The 22,890-nt window shown below is 35.4% G+C and overlaps 1 protein-coding gene across 2 annotated transcripts in view; it reads right to left on the bottom strand.

The window, feature by feature from the left end:
* Positions 1-22,890, bottom strand: part of DLG2 (discs large MAGUK scaffold protein 2) — a 1,735,130-nt gene that overhangs the window by 1,403,910 nt on the left and 308,330 nt on the right. Inside the window, exon 1 of one of the 2 annotated variants that reach the window (XM_072969075.1) lies at positions 16,737-16,752. The exons of the other annotated variant lie outside the window; for it this stretch is intronic. The gene's annotated coding sequence lies outside the window, so the exon portion shown is untranslated. Of the gene's footprint in view, positions 1-16,736; positions 16,753-22,890 lie in introns of those variants that run through there. 2 annotated transcript variants of the gene reach the window in all.

Below are 22,890 nucleotides of genomic sequence, written 5' to 3'. Positions count from 1 at the left end.
TTCTAGGGGGTCAATCAATATTTATTCAATGAATAAAAAAATAAAAGATTCAATTAGACAAATAGATGGATGCTTAGTTGGAGAAACAAAAAGGAACAAGGGCTCTGATCTGGCTAAAAGGAATGCCCAGGTCATCTCTGCATCAGAAACTCAGAGTCCTTTACTTTGTACTCGGCCTGGGATGGTAGATGTACTGCCATGTTTGGTATGATGGTGAATACAGGCAGCAATGGTGGCAGTGTAGACTCAATTGGCAGCTTGATTCCAGTTGGTCTTATCAGACCGTTACTGTGGGCATCTACACAGGTGATGTAGATTTGTACAGTTCATGCCCCCACCAAGGAATGTGTTTAATCTAGTAGTCTGTAGATAGGCAGTATTGATAGCATTGCTGCTGATATGGGACTCTGGGTGGGCCAAAAACATTAGAAGTTCATTTCACTGAGCTGCAAACCACCCCTACACTACCCATAATCAAAAGACCTCAGATGCTTTAAGAGAAAAGATGATTAAGAGTAGAGCTAAAGTTTTCCTGCCCCCAAGAGGGAATAATGGTCAAACACACTTCTCCAAATATGCTTGAGAACTTCTGTAAGAGTAAGGACTTAAAATCTTGCAGTTCTGTTGCACAGTCATCGAAATCACAATCTGCTGGGTCCCCTGGGTTGGCAAGAGGGGGGCACCAGGATTCAATAAACTTGAGTTCAGGGGGGGTTCACCATAGGGAAGACAAACTAAACGACCCTGTGTATGGGGCTCTTTGGATTGATTCAATGTACCATTTGTGTGGCTTTCACTGCTGAATATACAATCAGTATTAACATTTCATTGTAAATCTCATAAAGTCCAGAGGGGATTCTCCTGATCAGGAGAAGCTAATGCAGGGACATGCTAATGGAACACGTAAATCACTCCGCAATTCTTTTTTCCCTTTTCTCTCAGATTGTCCAGCAGAAACAATGGAGAATCTCAGAAGAAAAAAGCTAAACCACAGTGTTAAGGAGCAGCAGCAATAGTGCAAAAATGCAGTATCTTAAAACAACAGCCAAGTATGAACAGCAAAAAAGGCTAATGGGAGCTGGAGGCTTACAGTGGATTATTGCTAAGTGAGTTCAGTTGCAGATCTTATAGCCTCAGCTATTCTAAACATTTTAACTGCAACTAATTCCTTTGCATTGACTGATGGCACTTACCTACATCTTTTTTCTATTCCACTGGCACTCAGGGTCCAGGACCAATTTTTATTCAGATGGCAAGTTCTCCAGTCTGTGTATAGTACTTCCTCATTACACAAATTCCTCTGCCATTTGTCACTGAGTGGCTTTATTTTCTTATGTTCATAGTCGTTACTATAGAGATGATATCCCACTAGTTGGCAATTCAGAAACCTCAGCCATCATGAAAGAACAATAAACTGACAAAATTGAGGAGCTATCTGGGCAAATTCCCTCTAGCAGTCAAGGAAAGACTACTGTCTTTTTCATCGCAACTGTCATAAAGAAGGCCCAGCACCTTAGTGAACAATAAATACCGAAGAGAGCATGATCTTACTTGAACATTTCACATGGTCTTCATTATTGGCTAACACACAAATCATCAAGCATCCTTAAAGTGAGGCCCAAATCAACAGGCTACATCAGAAGCCCTTGGCAGGCTGTTGCATGCTTTCTACCTTTGTAGACCCACAACCTTAATGACTCCTCTGAGGTACAAATCTCTGTGAATGAGAGAGGCTGACTGGAACCTCTGGCAAAGAGAGGCAGCCTCCACACAAAATACCCTGAAGCAAAGTTACTGGCTCATTGGGATTCTTTGTTCATCAAGGTTTCACTGAATACCTAGGGTTGCTTCACAAATGATTTAGCTGAACTAAAACCAATAGGGTCCACTGGGATACTGATGCCATTTGTCTTCAGTTCCAGCTATGCAGAAGTGAAACAGATGTAGTTCCTCCACTCAGGGCCAGAACTCAAAATTGTTCTCATAGCTCTGGTCAATATGATTCCTGATAAACTCTGTTATATTTTTACTGACTCTTGGGATATTATCAATGGCCTAAAGGCTTGATCTGCTCCTTGAACACTACAGACTGGCAAATTAAACACGTGCCTCCCTGGGGGCATGAACTGTGCAAATCAGAGCTGCCAATTGCAGATGCCCACAGTAAGGACCTGATCGGAGGAACTGGAATCAAGCTGCTGATCAAGCCTGCACTGCCGCCATTGCAGCCTATATTCATTGTTGTACCAAACATGGCAGCACATCCACTATCCCAGGCTGAGCACAAAGTAAAGGAGTCTATGTTTCTGATGCAGAGGCTACATTTCTCTCAGATCAAAGCCCTTGATCCCTGTTTGTTTGTCCCTCCATCTATTTATCTAGTTTAATCTTTTATTTTTGTCATCTATTAAACAATATTTATTAATCCCTGGAAATCCAAAAACAATGAGACATACTATCTATCCTCCAAGGAGCTCTAATGGGACAGATATATAAATATATAAATTATAATACAATGTTAATTACAACTATTGATGTAAAGTATGAGAGGATCATCTATATGAGACCGTGGAATCAAAGGAGGCTTCCTGAAAGATACGACATTGAAATAATTTCGAGGACAAGGAGATGTTTTTTAGACAAGCAAGAGTGTTTAGTCTAATAGTAAATAATGTGGTCTTGAAAGTTCACCATGCTCACAAAGAAAGAGCATGGATTTTAGAGTAAAAAAGAAATGAGTGAAAATCCTTTTATCTCCACCTACTAGTTGTGTGGAATGGAACAATATTTAAATTCTGTGAATCTCATTTTTGTCACCTAACATATGGAGATAATGCCACCCATTGCACAGAGTCTTCTTTCTTATCAAGCATCCCACAGCTAGATTGGATGGTATGAATCTCCAACTTTTTTACCCCATACCAGTCGGTGTCCTATATATATTTCCTGAATCTCAGTACCTTGACTGGCTTTCCATGCTTTCATATTCCCATCATTACTCCTTCCACTGGTAACTTCCCATCAATCTGGCTGTCATGGAAATAGCAATTTTCTTCTATACTTCTCTACTTCCTTCATTCTTTAAAAAATAAATAAAGACCCTGATAATGCTTGTTCCAAAAGTAGTAATCTATCCCTGACCTTCTTTTTCCTAGAATCAATATTCTTAAAAGACATAACAGTAGTTACAGCAACAATTCAACAATAGAATTACTTAATGAAAATCTACAATAAGCTAGGTGTTTGAGGATATTGATACATATATTATATGCATTATCTCATTTAGATTAAAACAGAAATCTATGAAGTACTATCATCTTTATTTCCTGTGTTGAATAAGCAGAACATAGTTCTGTCTGAATTCAAAGTCTATCCACCTAACCATTGAACTAAATTCCTGAACCACTTCCTTATAATTTACCCTTTAACTCTTCAAATTGTGGTCCTCAGACTAAGAGCATTAGCATTACCTGGAAACTTGTTAAAAAGATATATTCTTGGGCCTTATCCCAGACCTACTAAATCAGAAACAGTAAGTGTAGGGTCCTGCAAACTGTGTTTCTTGTGTGATTTTGACAAATCCTAGTTTGAAAACCACTGATTTAGATGTCAAAATGTCAAATAATTTCAGGTGCTTAAAATCAGTAAAGTGAGTCAGGTATAAGAAATATTTAGGAAGAGATGGATGGTCCTTGGCAAAATGGAGAGTCCATGCCCTGTTTAATGGGTGTAGTCTCTAGTCATTTTCAGGAATTTTGTTATAATGAGGAAACCCAGACCCAGAGTTGCCAGATGTTTAGAATTTTCAAGAAAACTTGCAAGGATGAACTTTTACGTGAAATACTTTGATTTTTTAACTGAAGTATAGTCAGTTTACAATGTTGTGTCGATTTCTGGCATAGAGCATAATGTTTCATTCATGCATATACATACATATATTCACTTTATATATTCTTTTTCATTATTGAATATAGTGTCCTACGCTATACAGAAGAAACTTGTTGTGCATCTATTTTATATATAGTAGTTAGTATCTGCAAATCTTGAACTCCCAACTTATCCCTTCCCACCCTCTTTCCCCTGGGAACAATAAGTTTGTTTTCTGTGTCTGTGAGTCTGTTTCTGTTTTGTAGATAAGTTCATTTGTGTCTTTTTTTTTCCCCAGATTCCACATAATATGAGTGCCACCATATGGTATTTTTCTTTCTCTTTCTGGCTTACTTAACTTAGAATGATGATCTCCAGATACATCCATGTTGTTGCAAATGGCATTATTTTATGCTTTTTTATGGCCGAATAGTATCCCATTGTAGAAATATACCACAATTTCTTTATCCAGTCATCTGTCAGTGGACATTTAGGTTGTTTCCATGTCTTGGCTATTGTAAATAGTGCTTCTATGAACATTGGGGTGCATTTATCTTTTCGAATTAGAGTTCCCTCTTGACATATGCTCAGGAATAGGATTACTGGATCGGATAGTAAGTCTATTTTTAGTTTTTAGAGGAATCTCCACATTATTTTCCATAATGACTGTGCCAAACTACATTCCCACCAACAGTGTATGGGGGGTTTCCTATTCTCCACACCCTTTGCAGTATTTATCATTTGTGAACTTCTGCATGATGGCCAACCTGACTGGTGTGAGGTGATACCTCACTGTAGTTTTGATTTTCATTTCCCTGATAATTAGCAATACTGAGCATTTTTTAATGTGCCTTTTGGCCATTTGTATGTCTTCACTAGAAAATTGCCTTTTTAAGTCTTCTACCCATTTTTTAATTGGGTTTTTCGGTTTTTTTGTTATTAAGTTGCATAAGCTGTTTATATATTCTGGAAATTAAGCCTTTGTCAGCCACATCATTTGCAAATATTTCCTCCCATTCTGTAGGTTGTCATTTTGTTTCGCTTAGGTTTCCTTTGCTGTGCAAAAGTGTGTAAGTTTAATTAAGTCCCACTTTTAAATTTTTGCTTTTATTTCTATTGCCTGGGTAGACTGCCCTAGGAGAACATTGCCAAGATTTATGTCAGACAATGTTTTGCCTGTTTTCTTCTAGGAGGTTTATAGTGTCTTGTCTTATGTTTAAGTCTTTAAGCCATTTTGAGTTTGTTTTTGTGTATTGTTTGAGGGAATGTTCTAACTTCATTGATTTACATGCGGCTGTCCAGCTTTCCCAAAAACACTTGCTGAAGAGGCTGTCTTTTCTCCATTGTATATTCTTGCCTCCTTTGTTGAATATTAATTGACCATTAAGACTGTGGGTTTATTTCTGAACTCTCCATTCTGTTCCATTGATTCATAAATCTGTTTCTGTGACAATACCATGCTGTTTTGATTACTGTAGCTTTGTAGTATTGTCTGAGGCCTGGGAGGATAATTCCTCCAGCTTCATTCTTTTCCTTCAGTATTGCTTTGGCAATTCTGGGTCTTTCATGATTCCATATAAATTTTAGGATTATTTGCTCTAGTTCTGTGAAAAATGTCATGGGTAATTTGATAGGGATCACGTCATATCTGTAGATTGCTTTTGGTAGTATGGCCATTTTAAAAATATTAATTCTTCCAGTCCAAGAGTATGGAATATCTTTCCATTTCTGTAAGTCACTTTTAATGAAATACTTTGATTTTTACATGTTGACAAAAATTATATATTTTAAAATTTCATTGAACTAACATAGAATGAGCCAGACAAAATATAAATTGAGGCCAGAGTCTGTATAAGGACAGCCAGTTTGCGGCCCTCACTTTAACCTCTGAATGCAACCATTTCTTCCCTGAATACTGCACTCTTAAAATTCATAAAGGACCTCCTAGTCTTCACTGTCTCCCACTTTCTCTAACTTTCTATTGTCCTCATTGTCTTCCACTTTCTGTGGCATTTCATACCATTAACTATTTCCTCCTTCTTGAACATGTTATTTCTATATTCAAAACACATGTCTGTCCTAGTTGATACCCTATCTCTTTGCTTGTTCCTTTCATTTCATTTCCTTTTCCTCTTTTTAACCCCACTGAGCTCAGCTGTTACTACAAAATTCCTTTCCTCTAGCTATTCCGCAATACTCACCTCCAGATGATTCAAATCTACAGAAACTTTTCCCCAGTTTCTAGTCTTACATTTACAATTGCTTGCTTGTATTTCCTCTAATACTTACGGTGGTACCTCGCATCTATTCAATCTAAGTAGAACCATTTTCTCTTCAGAACCCAAGTCTACTCTGAGGTACCCCGTTTCTGGTGATACCACTACCCAAGTTTTTAAGGACTACATATGAACCCTTGTCTTTCACAAAGCCTGTGCTGATCCTCTCCCTTTTTCCAGCTACAAGAGGCTCTCTTATTTCAGGATGCCGTCAGGATATATACTTCTCCTTTACATCTCTAATGATGATTATCCACCTGGTTTCTTTTAAAAACAACTTAGAATATACATAAAAGGAAAAATTAACAGTATTTATAATTGTATCTTATCTATTCAAGTAGATTTTACGGTCCTTGAAGGCAATGAGTGTACTGCTATCTCCATATCTTTCATATGCCTGAACAAAATAAATGTGCGTGTTTATTGAATTTAACTACACAGTATTTACACAGTGAATTCTGCATTACACAATGTCTTGACAAATATTTACCTACTTTACGTTGAAATGATTTATCTTTTACATATATCAGATAATTTTCTATTTAAAAGAAACTTAAGAGTAAAATTTCTTTTTCTTAATCAGTAATGTAAATAAGCACTTGCCTGATTTATCTGTTCTATAGGTCTATTTGCTTGGCTTATTTATTTTGTCTGTTTTACATATTTATATTATTTTGCTCAAGCATGGATTTTTTTTTCTGTGAAAATAAATGTTAGTACTGGTGAGCAACATGCATAAAATCTGTGTCCTTTCAAGCGGCAAAGCCATATAAATGCAAAATGTAAGTTAAACAAGCTCTGTGATGCAAGGCCACTGGGAAGCACTGCCCCTTCCCAGGCTCTATGAACGTGAACTGTACAGATTTTCCTGCAGTATATCACATTTGTGCTCTGGTATAGTCCAGTCCTATTTAATACTTTCTGCCCTTTATATTTATATGGCAACTAATTTTGCTTCACTTTGTAATATCCTCTTCAGATGCAAGGAATACTGCAACCTACAGAAGTGTGTGGTTGAATACTCTTCATGTCATAGACACATCATGCTGCTGCTTTATAGACTTTACATCAGCATTTCAAACAACTGATGAATTTAAACCAAGTAATTTTCTTTTGCTGGAGAATAGTAAACTCCATTATGATAGCCCTGAAGATAAAGGTTTCAGGGTTCCTTGAAAAGGTGGACAGAAAAAAAAAACAAAAAACAAAAAACTAGGCACTACCTAAGAGCTCAAGAGATACCAGTTTCCAAAAAAGGTCCTCAGCCTATTTATTCATCACACATTTGTTAAATTATATTAAATGCAAGACATTAAACTAGACGTTATGAGGAACACACAGATAAGATGTGGTCCATAAACAAACAAACAAAAATAATGAAATTTTAAAAAGGAATGATATATATATAGAAATCACTATGAAATCAGGTAAAGTCTTTGCATATCAAAAAAGAAGTACAGATAAAGTACTCTGAAAATTCAAAAGAGTCTTATTTCAACATTTGAACCATGTTTACTATGCTAGGCTATTGAAGAAGTAGGTGAGACAATTACATAAACTGGTAATTTCAACTTCAATTTGAAGTATTAGAAACATGCAAAGAATGCCATGGAAAAACAAGCCACAACATAAGCAGAGCCACAGGACAATACAACAGAATGAGGCAGTTAGAGACAAACTACATTTATCTAGTATCGCTGAACCATGAGACAGGGATTTGAAAAATTAAATAGAAAGGGTAAGCAGAGGCCACTTTAGGAGGGCCCTAGTCATTAACCTGAAGAATTTAGATTATCTCATGGTAAATAGGAAATGAAAGAATTGCTAACGGGAGATTAGTGGGGAAGTAGAGGAGTCAAAATGGAGAAATATTTTAAAAGTATAGATTAGACAGGCACATTAGCCCTTTGACACTTTGCTTTATATCCCTTTAACACTTTAACAGCATATCCCTGGTGGCCTAGTGGTTAGGATTCGGCACTATCTCTCATTTTAACAGTATAGCCTGGAAATAACTCTATATTCGTCCACAGAAATCTTTCCCATTTTTTGACACCTGCATAGTAGTCAGACAGACTTTTTAAAAGTTTGCAACGACAAAGACTTCTGCTTGCAGCCATAACAGAGTGCATGGTACTGGCTAAGACCAACTGGCATAAACAACTATAAAACAAGATAAAATACATGAAGCAACACTTCAGATTCTGGACAACAGGCAATGCAGAATTGTAATTCCCTGAGAAAACAGAAACTTAAGAAGTGAGCCACACAATTTCTCTGATTTTCTTCCTGGAGCTACTTTCTAAACTCAGACAGTAGTAGAGGACAAATTAAGAACAGAGGCGTCTCTGAGCGGAAGAGCTTGATATCAGAATTCAGAGCTGCTAAAGGAGCTGAAGACTGCAGATCAGGGTACCATAGAAGAGAAATCTCAAAGACAAGTTGTTCCAGAAATTTGCATAAGGTTTCTCTTAAGTCTTTGGCTTAATAAAATGTTTCCCATGCAGAGGGACAGAAAGAGAGAGAGACAGAGAGAGAGCACAACGCCTGGCATAAAATAGCTACTGGGGAACTGTAAGCTGCATAGAGATTCCAGAGGTGGCACTGTGCTGAGAGATGTGTTATCTGACCAGCCAGAGGGGAGGAACAATACTCACACTCCACGAATTCAAACTGAAGACCTAGAAAAGCCATGCCTTGGGAATAAAGCTATCCTGTATGTAGAATAATGGCTACCCTAGACATGCTAATAAAGCTTTAAAAATCAGCCTTGAAAGGATTATGCTCAGCTACAGTAAATTAACCACCTGCCGGAAAACTCAACACTATTTAAAGGAGGATAGCAAAATCTAAACTCTTAAAATGAAGACTCCATAGTATCCAGCACGTAACCAAAATTTACTAGTCATGTAAAGAAGAAGAAAAATATGACGTATAACCAAGGGGGGATAGCCAAATCAATACAAAAATGATCCAAATGTGTCCAAAGATTAGAATTAACTAATGATTTTAAAACAGCTATTATAAATATGTTCCAGAAATTTTTAAAGTTGAACACAATGAATAAAACAGATGGGAGAACATTAATAAAGAAATGAAAGTATAAAAAAGACACAAACAGAAATTCAAGACATAAAAAGTTTAATATAAAACATAATACAATTACCGAATGTGCTTACCAGGAGATTGAGACTACAAAAGAAAATACCAGTGAATTTGAAGATGAGGCAATAAAAATGATTCATAAAGAAAAACTAAAATGCAGACATTTAAAAAGACCTGCAGGAAAATGCTTCATAGTCTAATATATATGTAATTGAAGTTTCAGAAGGAAAGTAAAGAAAGATTAGGGTAGAAAAACATTTAAAGAGATAGAAGCTAAATTTTTTCCAAATATGATGAAAAATATTAACCCAGAGATCCAGCAGTCTCAACAAACTTCACACAGGATAAATACAATGAAAGCTATACTCAGGCACATCATAGTCATATTAATGGAAAGCAAAGATGAATTTTAAAATCTTAAAAGCATTCAATAAAATAGACACATTTAGTATTGGGGAACAATAAGAAGAATGATCAACGACTTCTCACCAGGAACAAAGTAATACAGAATACAATGAAATGCTATCTTTAAAGTATTAAAAGGAAAAGAAAAAAAATCCTCACATTCTGCAATTCTATATCCAGCAAAAAATATTATTTAAAAAAGGAAGCATAATAAAATCATTCTCTCATAAGAAAATTTGACAGAACTCATCACCAAAAAACCTTAACACAAAAATATTAAAGAAAATTCTTTAAGCTGAAGAAGGATGATACAAAATTGATCCTCAGATCTCGACCAGGGAATAAAGAGTGTCAGAAATAATAAATGTGTAGGTAAATAATTTTTCCATTATGTCTTAATTTCTTCAAATTTCTTTAAAACAAAACAACAGCAATGTATTTGGGGGTTTATAGTATGGGGAGAAGTAAAATGTACAATAATGGTACAAAGTATTGGCAGCAGTAAATGGAAGTATACTGTTGTAATGTCCTTACAGTACATGTGAAATGGCAAAATATTAACTCAGTACACTGTGATAAATTAACTATATTTATATTAACTATGTTTATATTAACTATAGATATATATCTATACATATTAACTATATATATATACACACATACTAATACTTAGGACAGCCACTAATGTATAAACCTAACAGTGGTAAAAGTAAAATAGACAAAATATAAAAATTGAATTCTAATACTCAGTTAATCCAAAAGAAGGCAAGAAAAGAAAAAAACTACAATGATTATCAGTAACAACAACAAAGATGGACACATAGATAACTAAGTTAGCCTTACTATAGAATTGCAAATCTGACTCCACTGCTGACTAGAAAAAAAGGGAAAAAGAGAATCATGGGATGCTAACCCAGAGGGGAAAATGTTAAAGAATGAGAACTAGTCTAGACCTAAAATTAAGAATTACTTTCTCATTTGAATCCGTGAATTTGTCAGTACAACTAATATATATTGACCACCTACTGTGCCAAGCATAAGGAAATCACTGTTCAATAAGACAGGGCTACTTCCCTTAAATTGCAGATTGCCTAGTTGAGAAGACAGACACTAAACAACTGGCTACAGAATTCTGTGATAAAAGCTGTGAACAATTCTTCTGAGAGAAGAGGAAAAGTGTCAAGGGAATAACAAAATGTCTTAATAAAGCATGCCTAGAACATTAATGAAATGTCCAAAGTAACACTTATCAAGTCTACAAAAAATAATAATTCAAAGCAGTGTTAGCAAAGGTTTGGGGGAGGGGTACTATTCTTCATTGTGAGCTGGAGTATAAACTGGTATAATAAGTGATAGGGAAATATCTATAAAAGGTCTTAGAAATATAGTTATTCACTGACACAGTGACTTTACTTATAGAACAATTATCCTAAGGAAGTAATTAGCAGTACACATAAAATGTATGCACAGGAATGTTCATTACAATTTTATTCTAGTGAGATAACCCATGTGTCCTTAAGTAGCAGAAAGACATAATAAATAATAGTTATATTTCTGTCAAGATGACCCAGTGAATTTATATTTACAACATACTTCTTCTGTTCCAAATACCCATCAATAATAGTTATAATACAAAAGGCAAAAAACAAGTATAGCTAGGATCTAAAACAATACAACATCTTTGTGGATCAGAAATGAAACAAATATTCAATACTGTAAAAAGATCTACAAAGAGTACCTCATCAATAGGAATCGAGTTGACCTGAATGTTGGCTCTACAGATAGATTTTTAAAGCCTCTGTATTACAACAGAGAGGGAGAAATGAAATACTCTTATAAGACTTGATCCTGGACTGGAAACCCAAGAAGCCAAGTGGCGGGCAGCCACAAAATTCCATGCAAGAATTGCTTTCTATGAATTTATATTGGTAAAAATAAAGAAATCAACAAATCAACAAATGAGGGAGAAGGAAAAGTGCTTTCATATAGGAAAATGCCAATTAATAAAGCATGGAAGAAATGAAGGAATTAGAAGACCACTAACTGGCAACCTCTATAGTAATAATTGTTTCAAGCCAAATTGATCAATAAATGCCAAAATTAGTGAATGGAAGTGGGTGAAACAGGATATTTTTCTAAATTCAAAGTGTCTCCCACCAGATTTTTACTAATTACTCAGGAAAAATAGTAAGTTTATACCAGGAATCTAGAAGCTTCCTTAATCAAGTGAACAAAGTTAACATGATCAATGGTTGGACGAATCGATATTTTAGATTCCCTTTTGAAATCATGTATTGAGAAACACATATTTCTTTTGTAGTTCTTCTGCCAGAAATGTATAATCTGAAGTTAATCATAAGGAAACACCAGAAAAACTCAAATTAAAAACTATTTTATAAAAGATATGTTCTCTGATGGAAAAAGCTTTTAAAGAACTGGCCAAAATACAGTTAAGTATGCACTCAGACACATGGCGATAAAACTGAAAATTATTAGAGAAAAATCTTAAGAGTTGCAAGACAGAAAAGACTAACTACAGAAATACAGTTAAGATAAGGAAATTCTCCTCAGCAATAATAGAGACCAAAAGACAACAGAATATATGTTCACTTTGTGAAGAAAAAATAAGTGCTAAACTAAAAGCTGATATCCAGCTAAATTATCATGCAAAAGTGGGGGTACTGGCATACAAATACTAAGATAATTTAATAATCAAGACCCTTACCCAAAAAAGCTATTAAAGGATGTAGTTTAGCAAGAAGAGTGAACTCAGGGGAACACATAAGTACATGGACCAATGGTGAGCACAGAAATTAACAAAATATAGTATGAATTTAATAAGCTATTGATTTTAAATAAAAATTTCTATGTTTAAATAAAAAATTTTATGTTCAAATATGGTAACAAGTTGGGAGATTGTTCAGTAAGTTAAAGTACATTAAGGTCCTTGTCATATTTCAGGGAACAATACCTAACAACTTCGTATTGCTTAGAGTAATTTACAGATTATTGTGTATGTCAAAAAGATAATCAATAAAAAATAGAAATACAATCAGAAGTTTCCAAACGAGCAGAACAAAAAATAAAAAGCAAAAATAGAAATATTTTTAGTACAATAGGAGATAGAAATGGGGGATAAGGTAGAAAGAAAAAAGATAATCAATAAAGAAAAAATTATGTCCTAAAATGATAAAATAAGTCTAAATATTTTGGGACCCACAATAAATGCAAATGAGCGAAACTTACCTATTTAAAATAGATACCAGACTGGACAAAATAAGTGTTGGTAATGATTAATGATAGTTAATATTTATTGACTGCTTATTCTCTAAATGTTTTATAAGGATTAATTTACTGAATCATCACAAAAGTCTATGAGGTCTTGTACTATTATTGCATCCATTTTATAGATCAGGAAATTGAGGCTAAGAGAAGTTAAATACATTGCCTAAAAACACACAGCTAGTAAGGAGGTGAGGCTGTGTTTTTCACCCACACAGTTCACTCTGGAGTCCATGTCCTTAGCCACTGTTCTATTCAACGACTCAATATAGTCGGATAATCAAATGTGACATAGCTATTAAAGATTATACTATAGAAGAATCTTTATGGATAGAAAAATGCCAGCAGAAATATTTAAAATGAAAAAGTATGTTACAAGGAATATATACTAGTGATACCCAAAGTTTGTTTACCTATACATATACAAATACTGAAAAATAAAATCCACCAAAATACAGTTGTGATTACATCCAAATACTGTGATGGTAACTGACATTTATTCTGTTGTTTACATATTTCTATATTTTTCATGATGAGTAGCATTGTATGTTATTTTTATTAAACCTTTCTTTAATGAGCCTTGTACAGTGCCTGGTACAAAGCATGTGCTTCGTTAATGTTTGAGGAAGAGAAGCAGAACCACAAAGTTCTCTCAATAACTAAAGACGAGTGCAAGCTATGGAACCAGGGATACCATGTTACCTGATTATCAGCACTCAGATCCTTGAGATAACAGACTTCATACTTTCTAGAAGATACATCAATACATGGCAAAGACCTGAAGTCCTTACAAGCTGCCCTCTTGTTTACTTTCAGGATCTGATTTTTGGATCCAAAATAAACTGGCTTCAGAAGAAGCCTGAAAATAAAAGGCCTTAATTAATGGCTTTAGCTGTAACAGTGTAGTTAAATATCACACTAAACAGAACATTGAGCCTAGGACTGTCAGAGCTGCAACTATCCTCATTAAGATCACCACCTAGACACTAACTCCCTCCCTTTTATATAACAGAGAAAAAGACCCACAGAAGCAAAAGGATTTGTCCAATTTTATGCAAAGTTTTGTAGCAGAACCTACACTGGAATTCAGTTTTCCTACCTCAGATAAAGAAACTGAGGCTTACTGAAATTGAATTATTTGCCCCAAATTACTCAGCTACCAAAAAACAGGGCCAGGATTCTAATTTGGTTTAATTAGAGTCCAAAATCCACCCTTTTTCTGAATTATAACCAAATAGACAACGCTTCAACTATTTAATGGAACATTATTTTGACTGATAAATCTATCAAATATTTATTCAATAATTTTTTCACCTATCACCTCTATTTTACTAGGGAGAAAATATTTTCTTCTTTTATGCTTATTTTACTTGTAACTCAAAAAAATAGTTTTTAAATTATTATGATTTAGATACTATCCCTTTAATAATGTTCCTAATGATCTCTTTCCTTTATTTTTAGTTTTCTTTGACTGACTCTCTAAAAGACCCAGTACTTTTATAAAGCTAGTGTCATGTCATATAATTGCAGTTCTTTTAAAATTTAATTTTGCTTCTATCCCTTTGTTATTTTTTCACTGTCAACACTACACACAAATGCATAGCAATAGCAGCACTCACAGCTTGGCAATATCCCTTTGCCTGTATGGCTAATGTTATTTCCCTGCTTCCCTGTAACCTCTGATTAAGCATACTTTTATATTTAGAATGTACCTGTAGCACAGCCACTTTCTACATGAAAGGGAAATTTTGTGGTGGTGGTGACTACTGTTTTTCAGTAAATAGAATAGTTTCAAATCTCCTTGCTATTAGCTTGATATTTTTAACCAGGCTTAGACCTAGACGAAAAATCCTAAATGAATGTAACAAGAGGTCATCTTCCCTTGGAGGCTTCCAGGAAATGCCTTTTTCCATTGTCAGTTCTGTACATGGTGAGCATCCAGGCAAGGAGACTATTTACCATTCTGCTCCTGTATTTTCAGATTTGCCTCACCTTTGTGACAAGGAAATGTGTATGGTAAAAAAGAAAGTATGCATTCATCTAATGAGTGAGACCAAAATAGATTTTACTTTTCAAATATATTTTGTTAGTTGGCTAGATATGAAGGAATTAACATTTGTTTATAATGTCTTAGGACCTATTGTGGTATGTTCTATGATCTCAATATATTCCTCATAAATATCTTACAAGATACCATCAACCATTTTAACATGAAGCTCACAGTGGTCAAGTAACTTGTCCAAGGTCACACAGGTAAGAGATGACAAGAGCCTGAATGCAAACCCAAGTCTCTTGTGCTCTTTACACTGAAGCACACTACTTATCACAATGTAAATATGTTAAAGTAGTCAAATGGAGAAAAAATGCAATGAGAATTACTCTTTATTCATCCTGCCACATTGCAGTTGCTAAGGAAATACTAAATCAGTTCAGTGTTCTAGAAACGAACCAGTTATTCTACAATTTTTTATTTAAGATACACAGTCTGCCTTTTAAAAAGCATTGAAAGGCTTTGGAAATCTAACCTTTTTAAAACATAATTATCTGTCTCTCCCTCTCTCTCTCTCTGTCAGAAAAAAAGAGAGAGTGAGATTGACTTACAGGCACACAGGCACTTTTGTGTGAATATGCATATTTAGCTATTATTCTCAAGTAGAAATCACTTCCCAGCAACAAATTCAGAAATTTAGCTGGGAGATAAGGAAATAGAAGGATAGAAAGCCACAAGAACCACATTTGAAGAACTACTGGCAAAGTAAAAGTCCTGATGTTTAAAAAAAGAAAAGAAAAAAGGGGGGACACAAAAGACACTTCAAAGCAAGTGCATCAAGCTACCATGGCAACCCGAGAATGCGGGTTGAAATTTATACGTCATCTCCATTGTTCCAGCAGAGAGATTCTAAATGATACCCTAGTGGCCTGACAAAGTCGATGCATCTCCCTGAATGCTCTGGCTTAATACTCGAAGAGTGCTTTAGGCACTGAGAGGGAACAGGATCACAGGAACTTGTCAGTTTCAGCCTCCCCAGTCCCTCTCAAGCGAAGACACTTGTTTCTTCAATCTGGAGACACAGCATTCTCATTTCCTGAGTCAGTCTGGGCCAAGCCTAGCAAAATATTAGCATTTTCATATTCAACTATGGCTGAAGATAGCAGCCGTCTGCCTTACTGTCATAAGTCAAAGATGCAGTGTGCCTAGAATCAGCTCTGAGCACTCATTTGTTCTCCTTAATCCCTCTTTGTTTCCCTGCTGGGACAGAAGTCTGCAATGGCTCCCAGGCAAATAAGCCAGAATCCTAAAACTCTAATTAGCACTTGCCATTCAACACTGTCATTGTTATTAATACCACCATCAGTCACAATAGTTTAGTGTTAAAAAATAAAGACATTTATTGAAAGTACCTTACGTTTATTATCTGTAATGCTAATCACAAACCCTAAAATATGTGTTATCTATAGATGCTCAATGAATATGCTTTGATTAATATGTTACACATATATGAGATACCTTAAAGAAGTTAGGTGACTTTTCTAAGGTCCCAAAACAGATCCAAACTTTAACTCCAGATCTGATGATAAAGCCTTTGCCAGGAGGATTTCTCTTATTACATGAAACCTCAGATTGTGGTTGGGTCCATGTTCTAACACAAACACCCTTACAAAAACACAAGACACCGAATACTATGACTTCTTGGAGGCTCCTGCTGCCATATCCCGCCCCACCACCTCCATTTACTGCACTGGTTAGGGACAGCAACTCCTGTTCAAATTGAGTTCAAATTAGCCATGCTCTCTCTTTACCTCTGAACATTAGATTACTGACTGAGAGAAGAGGCTGCTCCTGGAGCCATTACTTCACTGGAACTTCACTGGTTTCTCCTTCTCATCCTCACTGGCTTTCAGTGGAAGGGAACAGGAGAAGGATGAGGCAACTAAGCTGTTTTAAGCATCTATTATGTGGTAGGTACTCTATTATACCTTTTGAATATACACTCTCAGAATTCCTTCCTTAAAAATCTATGGGCTAATTATTTTCATCCCTATTTTACAGATCTGAAAACTAAGACTCAGCAGATAATTTCCCAATGTTACACAGTTAGTAATTATTAAAGTCTAACTAAGTCTCTTTGACTTTGATCTCTTGCCTTTTTTCCAGTATACACTGGCATGCCTCTTAACCCAGCCTGTCCAAATGGTAATCTCTAGAGCTAGAACGGGTCAGAACATCATTGATTTTAGGTGATGTAATTAGTTGTTTTTATGAAAGTACCATTAAAAACAATAAAAATAGAGGAAACTATAGGCATTAGCTGAATCAATAGAAACAAATTTATGTATAGCCCTATACCTCAATATCTGATTCTGGACAAGAAGATTTTTGATAAAAGAGATCTCTATTTCTTTTTTTAGGAGTGGGTCAGCATAGATTAGGGATTTCTACTAAGCCAGGTTTCATTCTTTGAAATAAATTAGCTCACATTTTGTAGTGAAGCAAGGTAGTCACTAAGGAAGCCAGTAATGGCAATTTGGTATGACTATTTCTTGACACCACTCCCTCCAACTAAGACTGGTTAAAGTCATGTATGGAGATACAACTGCAACTCAAACTGTCCATTTCCTTCATTCTGTACGGCAAAGTTTGGTTCTTTCTTCAGAGTAGAATGAGATAATCACTACCCATCTTCAATGTCACAAAGGTAACACCATTTGGGCATAAATTAATACACATAATTAAAATTTCAATATTAACTTATATTAAAATTTAGGTCACTATTTTCCTTATTATACTTCTGTAATATGAGCTTCTCCAGAGAAAAATAAAAGCAAATTACCAGTTTCCAGTAGAACAAAATGTGAATAGAATAAATTTAACAACTATACTGTGTTATCATAGCAACCAAAGTTTTAAAAAAAAACTGATGTGATGAAAAATGACACAAGAGAACAAATGCATCAAGTTGTTATGGCAACTGGGGAACGTGGGTTGAAATTTATGTATCTAGAATCCAAGAGAATATTCTAAGCAAGTAAAATAAACATTTGCTTATTAAAATATCCCCCAAATAGTACTTATCTATAAGGATTAAAGTGTTTTCATTATTTTGTCTGCTTCTTCTTTTATTTCCAATGGGTGATTTTAAATTGGGAGCATTTGTATTTTCAGTTCAGCTTGCTTTTTGGCAACCGATACACCAAGATGCAATTTAGTTTGCAGAAAATGGTGCAAAAGGCAATTTCAAAATAGCATCTTCGATCATGTTTAGGTTTCTTTTAGTGTTTTAGCTTCCTTTAACAAAAATGTCTATTGCATCTGCTTTTTCTTCTTTAAGAAGAAGCTCTCTCTTACTTGATGAATCAAATTCATTATGTTCTCCTTACCTGACTTTGGAGGTCTCTCTCTTAGGCAAGGTGTGAGTTGAAGAATTATAAATAGATTTGGATATTTAGAAAGCCTTCTGATATTTTAAGCGTGCACGCGCGCACACACACACACACACACACTTCTTTTAGTAGCAACACTAGTTGTTTGGACTGAACTTTCTAGTGGCATGTCTCAGTTTTCCACATCACTTTGCTTATGCTCATGTAGAGTATCTCACTGTGAGAGCGGGAAAGGTGAGATTTTTCTCATGAGTTCACGAATTTTTGCAAAACTTTTTCCCACTGCCACTCACACTTTTCCCTCCATCTTTCTATCTACTTGGTTAGTTCTTAATTATCCTTTAAAATATAGTTTAGAAGTCACTTTCCATGGTCTACCGATTTGATCCAAGTGTCCCTCACCCTGTCCTCATAGCACCTGGTACATATTTACAGCTAAGTACCATGATTCTCATCAAAATCAACATAATTATCACCAACATTATAATAGCTGTTACTTATTAAGCATTATCTATATTCCAGTAACTCTGCTAAGCACTTCTCAAATAGCATGTCATTAAATCTTCACAAAAACTCTACAAGGTAACATGGTAAAAACGATTTTACAAGTAAGGAAAACTAAGACCCAGTGTTTAAATCATTTGATTTAGACCATATACTAAGTTACAGAAAAGAGATGTGAAGCAATGTGAATGAAACATCAAAGTCCATGTTCTTCATCACTTAGCTAATCATTATAAAATTTTTCTTTGCTTTGTCACCCTGTTAGACTATGAAATCTTTGGTAACTTTCCTGTGCCTACATTGTAGTTGTTTGAATAAATATCTTGTCTTTGCTCTATCTTGCACTGACCAACAGAAACATAATAAACATAAGGTGAACCACAAATGCCAGCCATATAAAAATTTTTGAATTTTTTAGTAGATACATTAAAAAAGTAAAAAGAAAGAAGTAAAATTAATTTTAAAGTAGATATAATTAACACAATATATTTTCAAATTATCATTTCTACATATAATCAATGCAAAAATTATTGAGATCATTTACACTTCTTAATACTAAGTCTTTAAAATCTGTAGTGTATTTTATATGTACGTGACATCTCAATTCATGTGCTGTGATTACCATATTGGACAAGGCAGATTTAACCCATGCCTGATAGGTACACACTCAAAGAGTTCTCAATATAGGTTTGTTTAATAAATAAGAAAAATAATAAAGAATATAATAAATAAATACAATGCACAGAAATGAAGAATTGCTGATTTTCACTGTAAAAAGATTTAATTCTAAAAATAAGTCTGAGAGGTAAGTAGATACCCTGAGCTAGAAATGGTAAACAATTTTCCCCAAATAATGTAGTTACCTTAAAATAGCCTATGAAAAATTTATCATTGCCATTATACATGGATTACATTTAGTCTTTTTTTTTTTTTGCTGCTTAGCTACATTACCTTCAATAAGGCTCCACTTCTCTGTGACTATTTTTTTTAAATGAGAATATATAGCCCATAGTTTTGGTAGATGGTCCCATTTTTAAAGTGAGATAATAGATATTAAGTATTATATGCATATAAGTTGGCAACAGCAATGATAAAAGTTGAAATCATGGCCACGTCCTTCCTCAAAGCATCCCATGGGCACCTGACCTGGTGAGGACAGATCCCGTATCAGACCCATGAGGGTAACTGTTGTGATCCTGTTGCCTTGCTGTCTCTGAAAACTGAAGAAAGCCTACCTACTCCAGACTTAGAATGAGAAGACCTGTTTACCAGCTGTGTGTCTTTTGATAAGTGGCATAATGCTTCTGAACCTCAGTTTCTTAATCTATAAATTGAGAAAAAATAATGCCTTCTTACCTCCTAAGATCATAGAGTTATTACTATTGGTAAACCAAATGTGATAATTCTGATGAAAGCATCTGCACTCCCCCCCAAAACGTGGGGCCCCAAGGAACTAGACCCAGGTGATAGGTGGGAGCCTCAACTGGGATTTAATAACGTGACTCATGGGATTAAGGGCATGAAGCCAAGGGAAAACCAAGTAACAGTATCCAGGAATTTGAAACCAAGAACCAGACAGACAATCCAAACTAAATCCTGATTTTAAAGGGTTGTACAGAGAGGCAGAAACGAAGCAAATATAAGGTACATTAGGACAGAGCAAATAAATTTGAAAAGGGTTGAAAAACATATCCTAGAAAGATTCTCTGAGGGCTTGGAGACCATCAACCAGTCTCAGGCATCTGTAGCTTCTCCTCTGGATTGGTGATGAGTCTGCACAGACAACAAGTCCTTACTTTAGAAACATCATTGTTATAATTATCTCTACTGTATGTCCTTTATTTAGGAACAGTGACTGGATGGTTCTTGAATTCTAAACCAGATGATTAAAGAAACCGAGGGCATTTATCCAGTAAAAGAAATTCAAGTATCACAGGATTAACGTGTACTAAGTTATCGGGATGGTCCTCGAGTGAAAAAGGAATTCCGTATTGTGTTTTTATACAGAGAAAAAATCAAGATCAGTGAGATGAAACTATAAGAAGGGGGATTTCATTTTAACATGATTTATATAATGATTAGAGGTATCCAAAAATGCAATGGATTTCCTCGGAAAATAGTGAGATCCCCTTCTCTGAAACCAGAGGCTGGACAATCATAGGATGGTTAATGAAGTAAAAGTATCAGCTGGAGGAAGTTCTGAAAGTTCTCTAAGTCTGTATAGCTCTGTTCTCAGATTCTATCAGGTTTTACTTCAGCTCTGCCTTTCCAAGCTACCCTGTCCTTCCCTCAAAGTACCCAAATTCTAATGCCCTAATCATTTTGATAGCTCTAGGCTAGCTCTTTTCCAGTTATTTTCCCTTGTGGTTAAGCAGTTCCAACAAATACCCAGACAGGATATTAAATTTCATTCCCAGTAGCATATATAGACATAATGGGCATCCTTCTTTACTTTCAGTCATACCTTGGGAAAAGTTCATCTCTCATTAGCACCTACTCCAATCCCCATGAGCCTCCCCTATAACTATGAATTTTTCTCCCTAGGAAGTTATTACATGAGCACCACCACACAAAATGCCAAATGCAATTTCAGAATATGACAGAATCCATGAAAACCATCCAAAGATCTTCAGACAGTGATTCTTAGAGAGAGATATGAATCGGACACATCTAGGAAAAATTTGTATAAGAATTTATAAAACAAAGTTTTATAAATTGCCTGAAACTCTCTCCAGAAAACTGTGAAACAGCAAGTGTGTAACAAAACACAAGCAAGTGTATTTTTTAGCTCTACAGGAGACTGTGATGTATATCCTAAATTAAGAAGGACTGCCCAGAAGCTCCTGGGTCCCTCAGTTAAAATCTCTGTACTGTTCAGTAATTTTTCTATCTAGCATATGGGAAAATAAAGTATTAACTGAATTGTGCACACACACACACACACACACACACTTCTTTCTACAAATTTCTTTTTCCCTATCATTCAGGTATAAATGATAGTTTTCTAGATACATGGCTTTTAGGTAGAATGGAGAGTCATGTTCTTGGCTTAAACTTCTTAAGAGAAGTCTTGAAGTCTACAGCAGAAAAAAAATATATTGTCATCAAAATGAGTAATTTCTGTTGTAATATCAGGGCTTTTTGAGAGAGAATGGTTCCTTGTTTGGTTGACTGCTTTTCAGTTTAAATGCTGCAATTTATATACAAAGTGCCAAAGGACTAAAGGTCTCAGAGAATAGAATTCAATATAAACCACACAGCAAAGAAAAAAGGAGTCTTCTGCCCCAAAAGAGAAAAAAGTTCAAGGAGAGTGAAAAGATTATAGGATTATGGCATGAGAGTATTTGTTGGTGGGTCCCTTATAGAGACTTACATCCTTGCTCATCCTCCTGGCCAAGCACTTTGTAGGGAGGGGAATGAGAGAAAACCGATATAGCTGGGAAAGGAGGGTTGCACAAAGCAGAGGAAATTTTATTTATCAATTCAGTTTATTTCATTCATTCACTCAATCAACAAATATTTATTGAGCACCTACTGTATGTCAGACACTCTCTAGGTGTTCGGGATACAGCTGGGTGTCACTTCCATTTTCAGCTGGCAAATACAAAAATTCTGACAGGTTAAGTACTCTGTAGCCTGGCTCTCCAATAGCAAATATAACAGAACCTAAATCTAAAAAGAGAAGGCTAGAGACATTCCTTGCCCTCAATCTCTGAAGCCCAAGACAAAACAATGGATAACATCTGAAAATTTCCTATATCCCTGAGAAAAGAAAGGTATGACGGTTGCATAGAGTGGAAGCTTGCCTCTGGAGAGGCATTACAGTTAGGATAAAGAGGCCATAGTGATTCATATGGACCTAATAAGCAGAGCTCCAAAGGGAAGGAGAACATTCCACTGAACAGTGCAGAAAGAACCAGTTCCAGTGACCATAGATCAATGTCTTCTTCACTCAGCAAAAGACAGCATGCATGGATGCTCCAGTTCAAGGACACATCAACCTCTTCTCTGAAGCCAAAATGACATAAGTCCCTGCCCCTGGGGAATTCAGGGCAAAGTTCTGGAGAGA

The sequence above is a fragment of the Vicugna pacos genome, chromosome 10 (genome assembly GCF_048564905.1).
Source record: "Vicugna pacos chromosome 10, VicPac4, whole genome shotgun sequence".
NCBI lineage: Eukaryota > Metazoa > Chordata > Mammalia > Artiodactyla > Camelidae > Vicugna > Vicugna pacos.
The sequence above is the reverse complement of the archived record's forward strand: the minus strand, read 5'-3'. Positions and strand labels throughout refer to the sequence as shown.